Source organism: Spermophilus citellus (genome assembly GCF_964194105.1).
Source record: "Spermophilus citellus genome assembly, chromosome: 4".
NCBI lineage: Eukaryota > Metazoa > Chordata > Mammalia > Rodentia > Sciuridae > Spermophilus > Spermophilus citellus.
Genome location: NC_138185.1, coordinates 214,894,166 through 214,909,171, shown reverse-complemented (window position 1 = coordinate 214,909,171; position 15,006 = coordinate 214,894,166). Strand labels below are relative to the sequence as shown.

At 37.2% G+C, this 15,006-nt stretch overlaps 1 protein-coding gene across 1 annotated transcript in view; it reads left to right on the top strand.

The window, feature by feature from the left end:
• Positions 1–15,006, top strand: part of CATSPERB (cation channel sperm associated auxiliary subunit beta) — a gene marked incomplete at both ends in the record, with an annotated part of 136,340 nt that overhangs the window by 49,691 nt on the left and 71,643 nt on the right. The gene's annotated exons all lie outside the window — the stretch shown is intronic.

Genomic DNA, 15,006 nt, shown 5'->3' with positions numbered 1-15,006 from the left:
ATTAGAGATACTACCCTGCATTCTATTAGATCATAATGGAATGAAATTAGAAATCAATGATAAATAAAAAGCTCTTCCAACACCTAGAGACTAAATAATATGCTACTGAATGAACAATGGGTTACAAAAGACATCAAGGAGAAGATTAAAAAATTCTTAGAGGTGAATGAGAACACAGATACAATTTATCGAAATCTCTGGGACACTATGGAGGCAGTACTATGAGGAAAGTTCATTGTGTGGAGTTCATTCCTTAAAAGAAGAAAAAGTCAACAAATAAATGACTTAACATTACATCCCAAAGCCCTAGAAAAAGAAAAACAAATCAACACCAAGAGCAGTAGAAGACAGGAAATAATTAAAATCAGAGCTGAAATCAATGAAATTGAAACAAAAGAAACAATTGAAAAAATTGACAAAACAAAAACTTGGTTCTTTGAAAAAATAAATAAAATTGACAAACCCTTAGCCATGATAATGAAGAGAAGGAGAGAGAAAACTGAAATTACTAACATACACAGTGAAAAAGGAAACATCACCATAGACACCTACAGAAATACAGAAGATAATTAGAAATTATTTTGAAAACTTGTACTCCAAAGCAATAGAAAATATCGAAGGCATTGAAAATTTCTAGAGTCATATGATTTTTCCCAAATTGAATCAGGATGATATACACAATTTAAACAAATCAATTTCAAGTGATGAAATAGAAAATGCCATCAGAAGCCTACCCACCAAGAAAAGCCCAGGACCAGATGGATACACAGCTAAGTTCTACAAGACCTTTAAAGAAGAACTAATACCAATATTCCTCAATTTAATTCAGGAAATAGAAAAAGAGGGAGCACTTCCAAACACATTTTATGAGGCCAATAACATCCTGATTCCAAACCAGGCAAAGACACATCAAAGAAAGAAAACTTTAGACCAATATCTCTAATGATCATAGATACAATAAAATTCTGGCAAACTGAATACAAAAACATATCAAAAAGATAGTGCACCACGATCAAGTGAGGTTCATCCCAGAGATGCAAGGTTGGTTCAACATACAGAAATCAATAAATGTAATTCATCAGATCAATAGACTTAAAGATAAGAACCGTATGATCATCTCAATAGATGCAGAAAAAGCGTTCAACAAAATACAGCGGATATTGGCTTAAGATGGCGGCGGGAAGGGAGTGAGCCACTCCGTGCCCCGCGCCGCCGCGCCCGCAGCATGTGTTGCTGCGTCTTAAAAGAAAAAGTAAAGATCACTAAAGGAGATTTGTCGACAAAGACTAAGCACCATGTCAAGAAAGGAGCCTAGGTGGAGTGAGTCCGTCACGACTCCAGCACGAGCAGTAAGGCTGCAGTCCCCGAGCTGCCCGGCTCTCTCAGCCCCTTTTCCCTCTCCTCTCCGCCTTCCTGCCTTGCTTCTCTCTCGCCATATCTCCTCCCACGCTCACTCCCTGAATCTGGATCTCAATTTCTTTCCCCCGCCCCGCCCGCTCTCTCGTGTGCCCAGTCACCCAGCCCCGAGCAGCCCCGCGGCGCTGCCTCCCCTCCCCCAGCCCGCACCCCCTCCCCAGGTGTCCCGAGGGCCGCAGCTGGGAGCACGTTAGAGCAGACTCTTCACCGCGCGAGTGAGCCGCCGACCCACAGAGCAAAATGGAACAGCTGATAAGATGAGTGACAATTTAAAATCTAAGTGATCCAACATGGCGGCGGATGTGGAGAGATCAAGTCTCTAACCCCTTCAGCTGCGCGGGCATAGGGAGAAGTAAACAGTCAAAATGCTGTTTGCTCAGGATCACTAGGCAATGTTGAGCTGACGTGGATCCGGGGCGAACAGTCTGGGCTTCTCAGAACACACCAAGCCTGGATTGGCTGCATTCAAGCTCCGGTTCGCCTGCTTCTCGTGACTCAGCACTAACGATCCCGCTGAAATAATTAGTCGGCCAGTCTGAACTTACAGAGGTAAAAGCCAACCAAGCACGATAGCCAGACCGAGGGAATCAGGAGTAACGCGGGACTAGCGACGCAGAACTCCTGGCTACTGCTCCCACCAGTGCTGACAACTGAGGTCCCTTGCACCAGCTACCAGGGGAGTTGCTATCGGAGGGCAAACAAATTCGCTGGGGGTTCTCAGCCCCAAGCTCTACAAACTTAGGGTCTGAGGGAGGCAAACAGGGCTCCCAGGAGCAGCAGAAGTGGCGTGTAGCCACTATTGTGGTGTCACAGGTAAGAGGGGCCTGGCTTGAGGAAACACAACAGAAGGCCCTAGGCACTCAGGATTGGAGACCCGCACAGTCTGGGAGGAGGAGCTGCTGCACAGTGATTGGATCCCACCTATTGAGAAGAGAAGCTTGGCCCAGTGGGCACAGCTCCACCTACTGGAAGAGAAGTTAATCGAACTCTATGACTGCATTTATTATTATTATTATTTTTTATTATTTTTTTATTTTATTTTATTTTCATTTTTGTTGTTGTTGTTCTTTAACTTTTTTATTAATGGTTTCAATTTTTTAATTCTTTTTATTTTATTATTATTACTATTATTTTTTAAACTTTAATTTCCATTTTTTATTATCATTATAATTTTTTTTCTTTTAAATTTTTGTTTTTTCTTTTTTTTCTTGCTTTATTTTCAATTTTTTTCTTTTGTCTTTTCATTTATTTTCAATTTTCTTATTCCCCCTTCCTTGAATTCTACCTGCCTACACTCATTCTCTTTAGTGACTTCTTCCCTTCCCTTCTAATACCTTTCCTCCCAAGCATCAAATAAATTTATAAGAGTAAACAGTAACTCAGCAGTCAAACAGAACAAGAAGTAACATGAGCAGCATAAAAAAAGCAAGGAAGAAAAGGAGTACAAACAATGAAGGACAGCCTAAATATTCAGGAGGACCTAGAGTCATCAGAAAAATGGCCATATAAAGAACTCAAGGAATAACTTAGACAGATGGAAAGGAACCTTAAAGAGGATACAAGACAGCAAATCCAAAGAGTGAAAGATCACATTGAAAATGAATTACATAAACAGATAAAAGAAGAAGTTAAGCATCTTTATCAGGAGATAGAGATTATAAAAAAATCAAACAATAATTCTAGAAATGAAGGAAACGATAAACCAAATTAAAAACTCAATTGAGAGTATTACTAACAGAGTGGAGCAAGTAGAAGCCAGAACGTCAGATAATGAAGACAAAATATATCATCTTGAAAAGAGTCTAGCCAACTCAGAAAGGCTGGTAAAAAATCACGAGAAAAACATCCAAGAGATTTGGGATAACATAAAAAACACAAACTTACGAGTCATCAGGATAGAGGAAGGTACAGAGAATCATACCAAGGGAATGAGTAAACTGCTGAATGAAATAATTACAGAAAACTTTGCAAAAATAAAAAAGGAAACAGATATACAACTTGTAGATGCATACAGGACACCGAGCACACAAAATCACAGTAGACCAATGCCAAGACACATTGTTATGAAGATATCCAATATACAGAACAAAGAGAAAATATTAAAAGCTACAAGAGAAAGGAGGCAGATTACATTTAGGGGTAAACCAATAAGGTTAACAACGGATTTTTCATCACAGACGCTGAAAGCAAGAAGATCCTGGAACAACATATTTCAAACACTGAAAGACAATGGATGCCAACCAAGAATTCTGTATCCAGCAAAATTAAGCTTCAGGTACGACAACAAAATAAAAATCTTTCATGATAAACAAAAGCTAAAAGAATTTGTAGCCAGAAAACCAGCATTGCAAAGCACCTTGAGCAAAACACTACACGAGGAAGAAATGAAAAACAATAACCAAAACCATCAGTGGGAAGTGCCTCGGTAAAGACAGAGGACGGGGGAAAGCTAATCATGGAGAAACAAACTAAATTAGAAAAAAAAAGATAAATAATCAAACATGGATGGAAGCACAAACCATATATCAATAGTAACTCTGAATGTTAATGGCTTAAACTCTCCAATAAAGCAACATAGGCTGGTAAAATGGATTAAAAAACAAATCCAACAATATGCTGCCTCCAGGAGACACATCTGATTGGAAAAGAAATACACAGGCTCAAGGTGAAAGGTTGGGAAAAAATATACCACGCACACGGTCCTCATAAGCAAGCAGGGGTGGCCATCCTCATATCGAATAAAATCGATTTCAAGACTAAGTTAATCAAAAGGGATAAGGAAGGACATTATATACTGTTAAAAGGAACCATTCACCAACAAGACATAACAATTATCAATATTTATGCACCAAATAATGGTGCTGCAACGTTCATAAAACAAACTCTCCTCAAGTTCAAGAATCAAATAGACCACAACACAATAATTATGGGTGACTTCAACACACCTCTCTCACCATTGGACAGATCCTTCAAACAAAAGTTGAATAAAGAAACTATAGAACTCAATATCACAATCAATAACCTAGACTTAACTGACATATATAGAATATATCAACCATCATCAAGTGGATATACTTTTTTCTCAGCAGCACATGGATCCTTCTCAAAAATAGACCATATATTATGCCATAGGGCAACCCTCAGTAAATATAAAGGGGTGGAGATAATACCATGCATTTTATCTGATCATAATGGAATGAAACTAGAAATCAATGATAAAAGAAGAAAGGAAAAATCCTACATCACATGGAAAATGAAAAATATGTTACTGAATGATCAATGGGTTACAGAAGACATAAAGGAGGAAATCAAAAAATTCTTAGAGATAAATGAAAATACAGACACAACATATCGGAATCTATGGGACACAATGAAAGCAGTTTTAAGAGGGAAATTCATTGCCTGGAGATCATTCCTCAAAAAAAGGAAAAACCAACAAATAAATGAGCTCACACTTCATCTCAAAGCCCTAGAAAAGGAAGAACAAAACAACAGCAAATGTAGCAGAAGGCAAGAAATAATTAAAATCAGAGTAGAAATCAACGAAATTGAAACAAAAGAAACTATTGAAAAAATTAACAAAACTAAAAGTTGGTTCTTCGAAAAAATAAGTAAGATCAACAGACCCTTAGCCATGCTAACGAAGAGAAGAAGAGAGAGAACTCAAATTACTAACATACGGGATGAAAAAGGCAATATCACAACAGATGCTACAGAAATACAGAAGACAATTAGAAATTATTTTGAAAACCTATATTCCAATAAAATAGAAGATAGTGAAGATATCGATAAATTTCTTAAGTCATATGATTTGCCCAGACTGAATCAGGAGGATACACACAATTTGAACAGACCAATATCAATGGATGAAATAGAAGAAGCAATCAAAAGACTACCAACCAAGAAAAGCCCAGGACCGGATGGGTATACAGTGGAGTTTTACAAAACCTTTAAAGAAGAATTAATTCCAATACTTTTCAAGTTATTTCAGGAAATAGAAAAAGAGGGAGCTCTGCCAAATTCATTCTATGAGGCCAACATCACCCTGATTCCGAAACCAGACAAAGACACCTCAAAGAAAGAAAACTACAGACCAATATCTCTGATGAACCTAGATGCAAAAATCCTCAATAAAATTCTGGCGAATCGGATACAAAGGCACATCAAAAAAATTGTGCATCATGATTAAGTGGGATTCATCCCTGGGATGCAAGGATGGTTCAATATACGGAAATCAATAAATGTTATTCACCACATCAATAGACTTAAAGATAGGAACCATATGATCATCTCAATAAACACAGAAAAAGCATTCGACAAAGTACAGCATCCCTTTATGTTCAAAACATTAGAAAAACTAGGGATAACAGGAACTTACCTCGACATTGTAAAAGCTATCTATGCTAAGCCTCAGGCTAGCATCATTCTGAATGGAGAAAAATTGAAGGCATTCCCTCTAAAATCTGGAATAAGACAAGGATGCCCTCTATCACCACTTCTATTCAATATAGTTCTCGAAACACTGGCCAGAGCAATTAGACAGATGAAAGAAATTAAAGGCATAAAAATAGGAAAAGAAGAACTTAAATTATCACTATTTGTGGATGATATGATACTATATCTAACAGACCCAAAAGGGTCTACAAAGAAACTACTAGAACTAATAAATGAATTCAGCAAAGTGGCAGGATATAAAATCAACACACATAAATCAAAGGCATTTCTGTATATCAGCGACAAAACTTCTGAAACCGAAATGAGGAAAAACACTCCATTTACAATATCCTCAAAAAAAAAAATAAAATACCTGGGAATCAACCTAACAAAAGAGGTGAAAGATTTATACAATGAAAACTACAGAACCCTAAAGAGAGAAATAGAAGAAGATCTTAGAAGATGGAAAAATATACCCTGTTCATGGATAGGCAGAACTAACATTATCAAAATGGTGATATTACCAAAAGTTCTCTATAGATTTAATGCAATGCCAATCAAAATCCCAATGGCATTTTCTTGTAGAAATAGATAAAGCAATCATGAAATTCATATGGAAAAATAAAAGACCCAGAATAGCAAAAACAATTCTAAGCAGGAAGTGTAAATCAGGCAGTATAGTGATACCAGATTTCAAACTATATTACAGAGCAATAGTAACAAAAACAGCATGGTACTGGTACCAAAACAGGCGGGTGGACCAATGGTACAGAATAGAGGACACAAAGACTAATCCACAAAGCTACAACTATCTTATATTTGATAAAGGGGCTAAAAGCATGCAATGGAGGAAGGATAGCATCTTCAACAAATGGTGTTGGGAAAACTGGAAATCCATATGCAACAAAATGAAACTGAATCCCTTTCTCTCGCCATGCACAAAAGTTAACTCAAAATGGATCAAGGAGCTTGATATCAAATCAGAGACTCTGCGTCTGATAGAAGAAAAAGTTGGCTCCGATCTACAGATTGTGGGGTTGGGCTCCAAATTCCTTAATAGGACACCCATAGCACAAGAGTTAATAACAAGAATCAACAAATGGGACTTTCTTAAACTGAAAAGTTTTTTCTCAGCAAGAGAAACAATAAGAGAGGTAAATAGGGAGCCTACATCATGGGAACAAATTCTTACTCCTCATACTTCAGATAGAGCCCTAATATCCAGAGTATACAAAGAACTCAAAAAATTAGACAATAAGAAAACAAATAACCCAATCAACAAATGGGCCAAGGACATGAACAAACACTTCACAGAGGAGGACATACAATCAATCAACAAGTACATGAAAAAATGCTCACCATCTCTAGCAGTCAGGGAAATGCAAATCAAAACCACCCTAAGATACCATCTCACCCCAGTAAGATTGGCAGCCATTATGAAATCAAACAACAACAAGTGCTGGCGAGGATGTGGGGAAAAGGGTACTCTTGTACATTGCTGGTGGGACTGCAAAAGGGTGCGGCCAATTTGGAAAGCAGTATGGAGATTCCTGGCAAAGCTGGGAATGGAACCACCATTTGACCCAGCTATTGCCCTTCTCGGACTATTCCCTGAAGACCTTAAAAGAGCGCACTACAAGGATAAAAGAGTGCACTACAGGGATACTGCCACATCGATGTTCATAGCAGCACAATTCACAATAGCTAGACTGTGGAATCAACCCAGATGCCCTTCAATAGATGAATGGATAAAAAAAATGTGGCATTTATACACCATGGAGTATTACGCAGCACTAAAAAATGACAAAATCATGGAATTTGCAGGGAAATGGATGGCACTAGAGCAGATTATGCTTAGTGAAGCTAGCCATTCCCTTAAAAAGAAATACCAAATGTCTTCTTTGATATAATGAGAGCAACTAAGAACAGAGCAGGGAGGAAGAGCAGGAAGAAAAGATTAACATTAAACAGAGACATGAGGTGGGAGGGAAAGGGAGTAAAAAGGGAAATTGCATGGAAATGAAGGGAGACCCTCATTGTTATACAAAATTACATATAAGAGGTTGTGAGGGGAATGGGATAATAAACAAGGAGGGAAATGAATTACAGTAGATGGGGTAGAGAGAGAAGATGGGAGGGGAGGGGAGGGGGGATAGTAGAGGATAGGAAAGGTAGCAGAATACAACAGTCACTAATATGGCAGTATGTAAAAATGTGGATGTGTAACCGATGCGATTCTGCAATCTGTATTTGGGGTAAAAATGGGAGTTCACAACCCACCTGATTCTAATGTATGAAATATGATATGTCAAGAGCTTTGTAATGTTGTGAACAACCAATAAAAAAAATACAGCACCCCTTCATGTTCAAGACACTAGAAAAATTAGGGATAACAGAAACACATCTCAACATTGTAAAGGCTATCTATACTAAGCCTCAGGCCAACATCATTATAAGTGGAGAAAAGTTAAAAGCATTCCCTCTAAAAACTGAAAAAAGACAGGGATGCCCCCTCTCACCACTTCTATTTAAAATAGTTCTTGAAACACTGGCCAGAGCAATTAGATAGATGAAAGAATTTAAAAGTATACAGATAGAAAAAGAAGAACTCAAATGAATACTATTTGCAGATGATATTATTCTATACCTAGAAGATCCAAAACATTCCACCAAAAAACTTCTAGAACTAGTAAATGAATTCAGCAAATTAGCAAGATAAAAAATCAACACCCATAAATCAAATGCATTTCTGTACATCAGTGACAATGCATATCATTTCTGTATATCTGAAGGGGAAACCCAGAAAACTACCCCATTTACAATAGCCTCAAAAGAAAAATAAAATACTTGGGAATCAACCTAACAAAAAGAGGTGAAAGATCTCTACAACAAGAACTACAGAACGCTAAAGAAAGAAATTCAAGAAGACCTTAGAAGATGGAAAGATCTCCCTTGTTCTTGGATAGGCAGAATTAATATTGTCAAAATGACCATACTACCAAAAGCATGATACAGATTTAATGCAATTCCAATCAAAATCCTAATGACATTCTTCATAGAAATAGAAAAGGCAGTCATGAAATTCATCTAGAAAAATAAGAGACCCAGAATAGCTAAAGCAATCCTTAGCAAAAAGAGTGAAGCAGGTGGCATCACTATACCAGACCTTAAACTATACTACAGAGCAATAGTAACAAAAACAGCATGGTATTGGCACAAAAAAGACTGGTAGACCAATGGTACAGAATGGAGGACACAGAGACAAACCCATATAACTATAGTTACCTTATATTAGACAAAGACGCCAAAAACATATATTGGAGAAAAGATAGCCTCTTCAACAAATGGTGCTGGGAAAACTGGAAATCCATATGAATAAAATGAAATTAAACCCCTATCTCTCACCATGCACAAAACTCAACTCAAAGTGGATCAAGGACCTTGGAATTAAACCAGAGACCCTGCATCTAACATAAGAAAATGTAGGCCCAAATCTCCATCATATTGGATTAGGCCCCTACTTCCTTAATAAGATTCCTATAGTGCAAGAATTAAAATCAAAAATTAATAAATGCATGGACTCAAACTAAAAAAGCTTCTTCTCAGCAAAAGAAACAATCAGTGGGGTGAATAGAGAGCCTACTTCTTGGGAGCAAATTTTTACCACTTGCATATCAGATAGAGCACTAATCTCTAGGGTATATAAAGAACTCAAAAACCTAAATACCAAATAACAAATAGCCCAATCAATAAATGGGCCAAGGAACTGAACAGACACTTCTCAGAAGGTGATATACAATTAATCAACAAATACATGAAAAAATGTTCAACATCTCTAGCAAGTAGAGAAATGCAAATCAAAACTACTCTAAGATTTCATCTCACTCCAGTCAGAATGGCAGTTATTAAGAATACAAGGTGAGGATATTGGGGGGAAAGACACACTCATATATTGCTGGTGGGACTACAAAATGGTACAGCCAATATGGAAAGAAGTATGGAAATTCCTTGGAAAACTGGGAATGGAACCACCATTTGACCCAGCTATCCCACTCTTCAGTCTATACCCAAAGAACTTAAAAACAGAATACTACAGGGATGCAGCTACATCAGTGTTTATTGCAGCACAATTCACAGTAGCTAAACTGTGGAACCAACCTAGATGCCCTTCAGTAGATGAATGGACAAAGAAAATGTGTTATATATACACAATGGAATGTTACCCAGCAATAAAAGAGAATAAAATCATGGCATTTGCAGGTAAATGGATGGAGTTGGAGAACATAATGCTAAGTGGAGTTAGCCAATCCCAAAAAAACAAATGCTGAATATTTTCTCTGATATAAGGAGGCAGATTCATAGTAGGGTTGGGAGGGGGAGCATGGGAAGATTAGATGAACTCTAGATAGGGTGAAGGGGTGAGAGGGGAAGGGAGGGAGCATGGGGTAGAAATGAGGGTGGAATGAGATGGACATCATTACCCTAAGTACATATATAAAGACATGAATGGTGTGAATATATGTTGCATACAACCAGAGATATGAAAAAAATGTGTTTATGTGTGTAATATGAATTGTAATGCATTCTGCTGTCATAACACAAATTAGAATTTTTTTAAAAATGAACAGAGGGAAGTACAATAAACCCTTCTATCTGCACGTTCACCTCTACATATTCAATCAACTATAAATTAAAAACATTAGGGGTGAGAATTGCATCTGTACTGAACAAGTAGACTCATTTTCTTGTCATTATTACCTAATCCTAAGTAGTGTAACAACTATTTACTTATTCAGATTGCATTAAGTAATCTAGAGATGATTTAAAGTAGACAGAAGGATATGCATGTTAGTTATGTAGAAATACTATGGTGTTTTAGTACAGATCTTGAGAGTCTAATATCAATTTATATGTTTTCTGTCTACGTAAGTAAAAATGTAATATACTAGACAAGGATTCTTGAAACGGAGATGTCTTAGTCAATTTGGGCAGCTATAGCATAAGTACCATAGAGGGTGGCTTATAAAGAACAGAGATTTCTCATAGTTCTGGAGGCTGGCAAGTCTGATTTCAAGATATTGGCCATTTCACTGTCTGGTGAGGGTCATTTCTGGTCTGTAGACAGCTGTCTTCTTGCTGTAACCGCACATGGCAGAGTTGCAAGACATCTCTCTCTGGGTTCTCTTCTGTAAGGGAATGGTATCTAACCATCCTCGGATCAGATAAAGACACCTAAGTCTCAGCCACCTGATCACCTCTCAAGTCTTCACTGAAAATGCCATCGTACTGGAGATTAATTTCAACATATGAATTAGGGAGGAACAAAAACTTTCAGTCTGTAGAAAGAAATGTCATGTTGCAAGGGAAATGAGAATTTCTGACATCTAAAAATTATTTTTTAATAGATGATACATTCGTGTAATTAAAAACCAAAAAAGTTATATAAAGACAAACTGAGAAGTCTCACTCCTGCCTACCTGTGTATACTCAGCCTGTTTTCCCTGTCCCTTACAAGTAAACATTCCATATGTTTTTAGTGTTTTTAATGTAAATTCAAATAATTTGGGCTATATATTTTTCTCAGGTTTCTTACACTACATACAAGTATACTACAGACATAACTTACTTTCTTAATTATTAATATAGCAAAGGAAAAAGTCCATACTGGTTCATGAAGAATGACCTCTTTTCTTTCTTTCTTTTTTCCCCTTGTTTCTTTTTTATACCTACAAGTATGCCAACTTACCAGGGTTTATTTAACCTGTCCCCAGTTGATGAATGCTTGTGTAATTTTCCACTTCTTTGCTGATACAATGTTGCTGTTAATAGTTTTGTTCCTATTAATTTTATGTGGCCAATATTGGTACAGTGCACTTCTAAAACTTGGACTGGCAGAGTAAGGGGGAAATGCTTGTGAAATATTTTTTAAATTTTTAAATTTCCATTTATAGAGGTTTTTATCATTTATAAGGATTTATAACAAATCCTATTGAAACAAAATATCTCAACAAATCTCAGGTGTGGTAGTGATAAAAGGAGGGAAATCCAAGTATTCTGAAAACAGGGAGGTATTGGGGCTAGGGAGGAAAGAAAGGGAAAAAGTGAAATTATTCTTAAAGGTATAGGGATTTACCTTTGGATAAGACCTTTTGTGTAAAGATTGACTGAGGAGGAAAGATGTCAGGCATGGGATATATGTGGATTTGGGGGCAGTAGTTGAGTAGTTCACATCTGGTGATTTCTCCATTCAACAATTTTTTTTTTTTATCCCTGACTATAATCTATGCTTGTTCGGACATGTGGTTTTTTCACAGTGCCTAAGGTAAAGTCCCTATTCTTACATAGCTTAGCATTCTATTGAGGGAACTAGATCATAAATCAGTACACAAACAAATATATAATGAGATTTTTAGATAGTTGTAAGTGCTGAAACTAAAGCAGAATGAGAGAAAAATAGATTCAAGGGAAAACAATATTCTGTTTAAAAGAGGAGGGTTAGAGCATCCCTCTCCATAGAGGTGAAACTTTAGCAGCAGCTTGAATGACTTGAAAGAATAATTGACACAGCACATCCATACCCCGTGTAAAGCTCTAAACTGGGAAATTGGCATGAGGCAAAATCTGTTACTTACCCACAAAAATGTGTTTAAATAGAAATAGTATGGACTTTGGGTCACTTTTTTAGGGATGGAATTCAAAGTCCTGTGAGATTACAAAATCCTTTGTGCCTGCTCACCTCCTTGAGCCATCTCTCCAGCCATGCCCAGATACTTGCCTTCCCTTAATGTGCCCACACTTCTCACAAATCAGGTCTCTTGCAGGACATATTTTATCTTCTTAGCATGCACTCCCTCTCACTCTTTCTGTTTTAGAAAATTTCTTCTCACTCTCCAGGAGTCCCTCGCTAACCACCAGGATACCCGTCCCGTGCACTCGCAAAGCTCTCAGCACTGATTCCTATCGTTCGACTCCCTGTTTTGTCTGTGTAGACACCTGGTTAGTTCCAAGATTTTAGGTTCCAGGCCAAGGGCTATCTTGTTACTAATCAGTTACCACATTGCCTTGTACATGGGCAGTTTTCAGTAAATATTTGATGAATCCATGAGTGAATAAATGACAGGCTGAATTCAAATTTCGGCTAATTTATTACCATGTAGCATATAACTTTGAACGAGTTGTATAACTCTCTGGATCTCAATTTCTTTGTTTTAAAATGGCAAAAAAAATATCTATCTCTTAGAAGTAAGGTAGTTAAATAAAAATCTTAGCATAGTACATAATATAGTGTAGCTGTTTTTTAAAAAAGATAGCCCACTCTAGTAAACATTTTACTGTCTATATATCCCATAACATCATTTTATAAAGCTCAAGAATAAATAATAAAATTTACTTTTTTAAAAAAGGTAGTTAGATTCTTTTCCAGTGCAGATAGCCAGGAACTTTCTGAAGACAAATGACAGAAGCCAAATTAAAGCTAATTTTAGCAAAGGAGAGAAAGTTATCGATTCATGTAAATATGGAACTCAAGGGATAAAGCTGGCTTCCAAACATGACTGGGTTCACTCCCTACCAGATATCTGGAGGACTCTGTCATTTCAACTTTTGGTCCTGCTTTCCTTTATGTTAGCTGACTCAGATTATATGTTCATACCTAACCAATCCTGTGACTTTAGGTCAGACCTGGGTCATGAGCACATCCTGGGATTTAATTATCCCTAAGGTTAATCACAGGGCTGTTTCATTTTAAGTTGTTTTCTTTTTTAAATCCCAGAAGAATCTAAAGAGGCAGAAGAAGAATACAACTTTGGTTGGGGGGGGGGGGGGGCGGGGCAGGTGGGATACCAGGGATTGAACTCAAGGGCACTTGCCCACTGAGCCACATCCCCAGCCCTATTTTGTTTGTTTGTTTGTTTGTTTGTTTGTTTTTTTTTTGCTTCTGCCATGTACTTGCATATTTTATTTTTTTTATTTTTTTTATTTTTTTTATTGATTATTTAAAGCATTACATAGCTCATGATATATCATCTTTCATACATTTGACTCAAATTGTGTTTTGAACTCCCATTTTCACCCCAAATACAGATTGCAGAATCACATCTGTTACATATTCACATTTTTACATAATGCCATATTAGTGACTGTTGTATTCTGCTACCTTTCCTATCCCTTACTATCCCCCCTCCCCTCCCCTCCCCTCCCCTCCCATCTTCTCTCTCTACCTCCCCTGCTGTTGTTCAATTCTCTCCCTCTTTTTCCCTCCCCCTTGCCCCTCATAACCTCTTATAATTTTATGTATCATTGAAGGTCTCCTACCATTTCCATGTGCTTTCCCTTCTCTCCCCGTTTCTCTCCCCCCATTCGTCTTTGTTTACTGTAGTCTTTTCCTCATGTTCTTCCTTCCTGTTCTGTTCTTAGTTGTTCTCTTTATATCAAAGCAGACATTTGGCATTTGTTTTTTAGGGCTTGGCTAGCTTCGCTTAGCATAATCTGCTCTAATGCCATCCATTTCCCTGCAAATTCTATGATTTTGTCATTTCTTAGTTCTGCATAATACTCCATTGTGTATATATGCCACATTTTTTTTTATCCATTCATCTATTGAGGGGCATCTAGATTGGTTCCACAGTCTAGCTATTGTGAATTGTGCCGCTATAATCATTGATGCAGCCGTATCCCTATAGAGTGCTTTTTTAAGGACCTATTTTGTATTTTATTTAGAGACAGGGTCTCACTGGGTTGCTTAATGCCTCACTATTGCTGAGGCTGGCTTTGAACTTGCTATCCTCCTGTCTTAGCCTCCTTAGCCACTGGGATTACAGGCATGTACCACTATGCCCAGGAGAAGAGAAATATTTCAAGGCCCAGTAAAGATTTTATATTAACTGCCCAGATATTATAATGATAATTACTGTATCCTGCAAATCTAAAGATTTATCTGAGAACTCAAAAAGTTTTATTTGATTATAATACCTGAACTTGAATGGCAGTAGAACACCAAATATATTATTGTCTGTTTCATCTTATAAGACCTTCTGTTTGTTTCTTACCATTTTTTATTGAGCCATATTTCACATACCATAAACTTCATCTTTTTAAATTGTATAATTCCATGTTGTTTTGTATTTTTACAGAGTTGTCTAACCATCACCACAATTT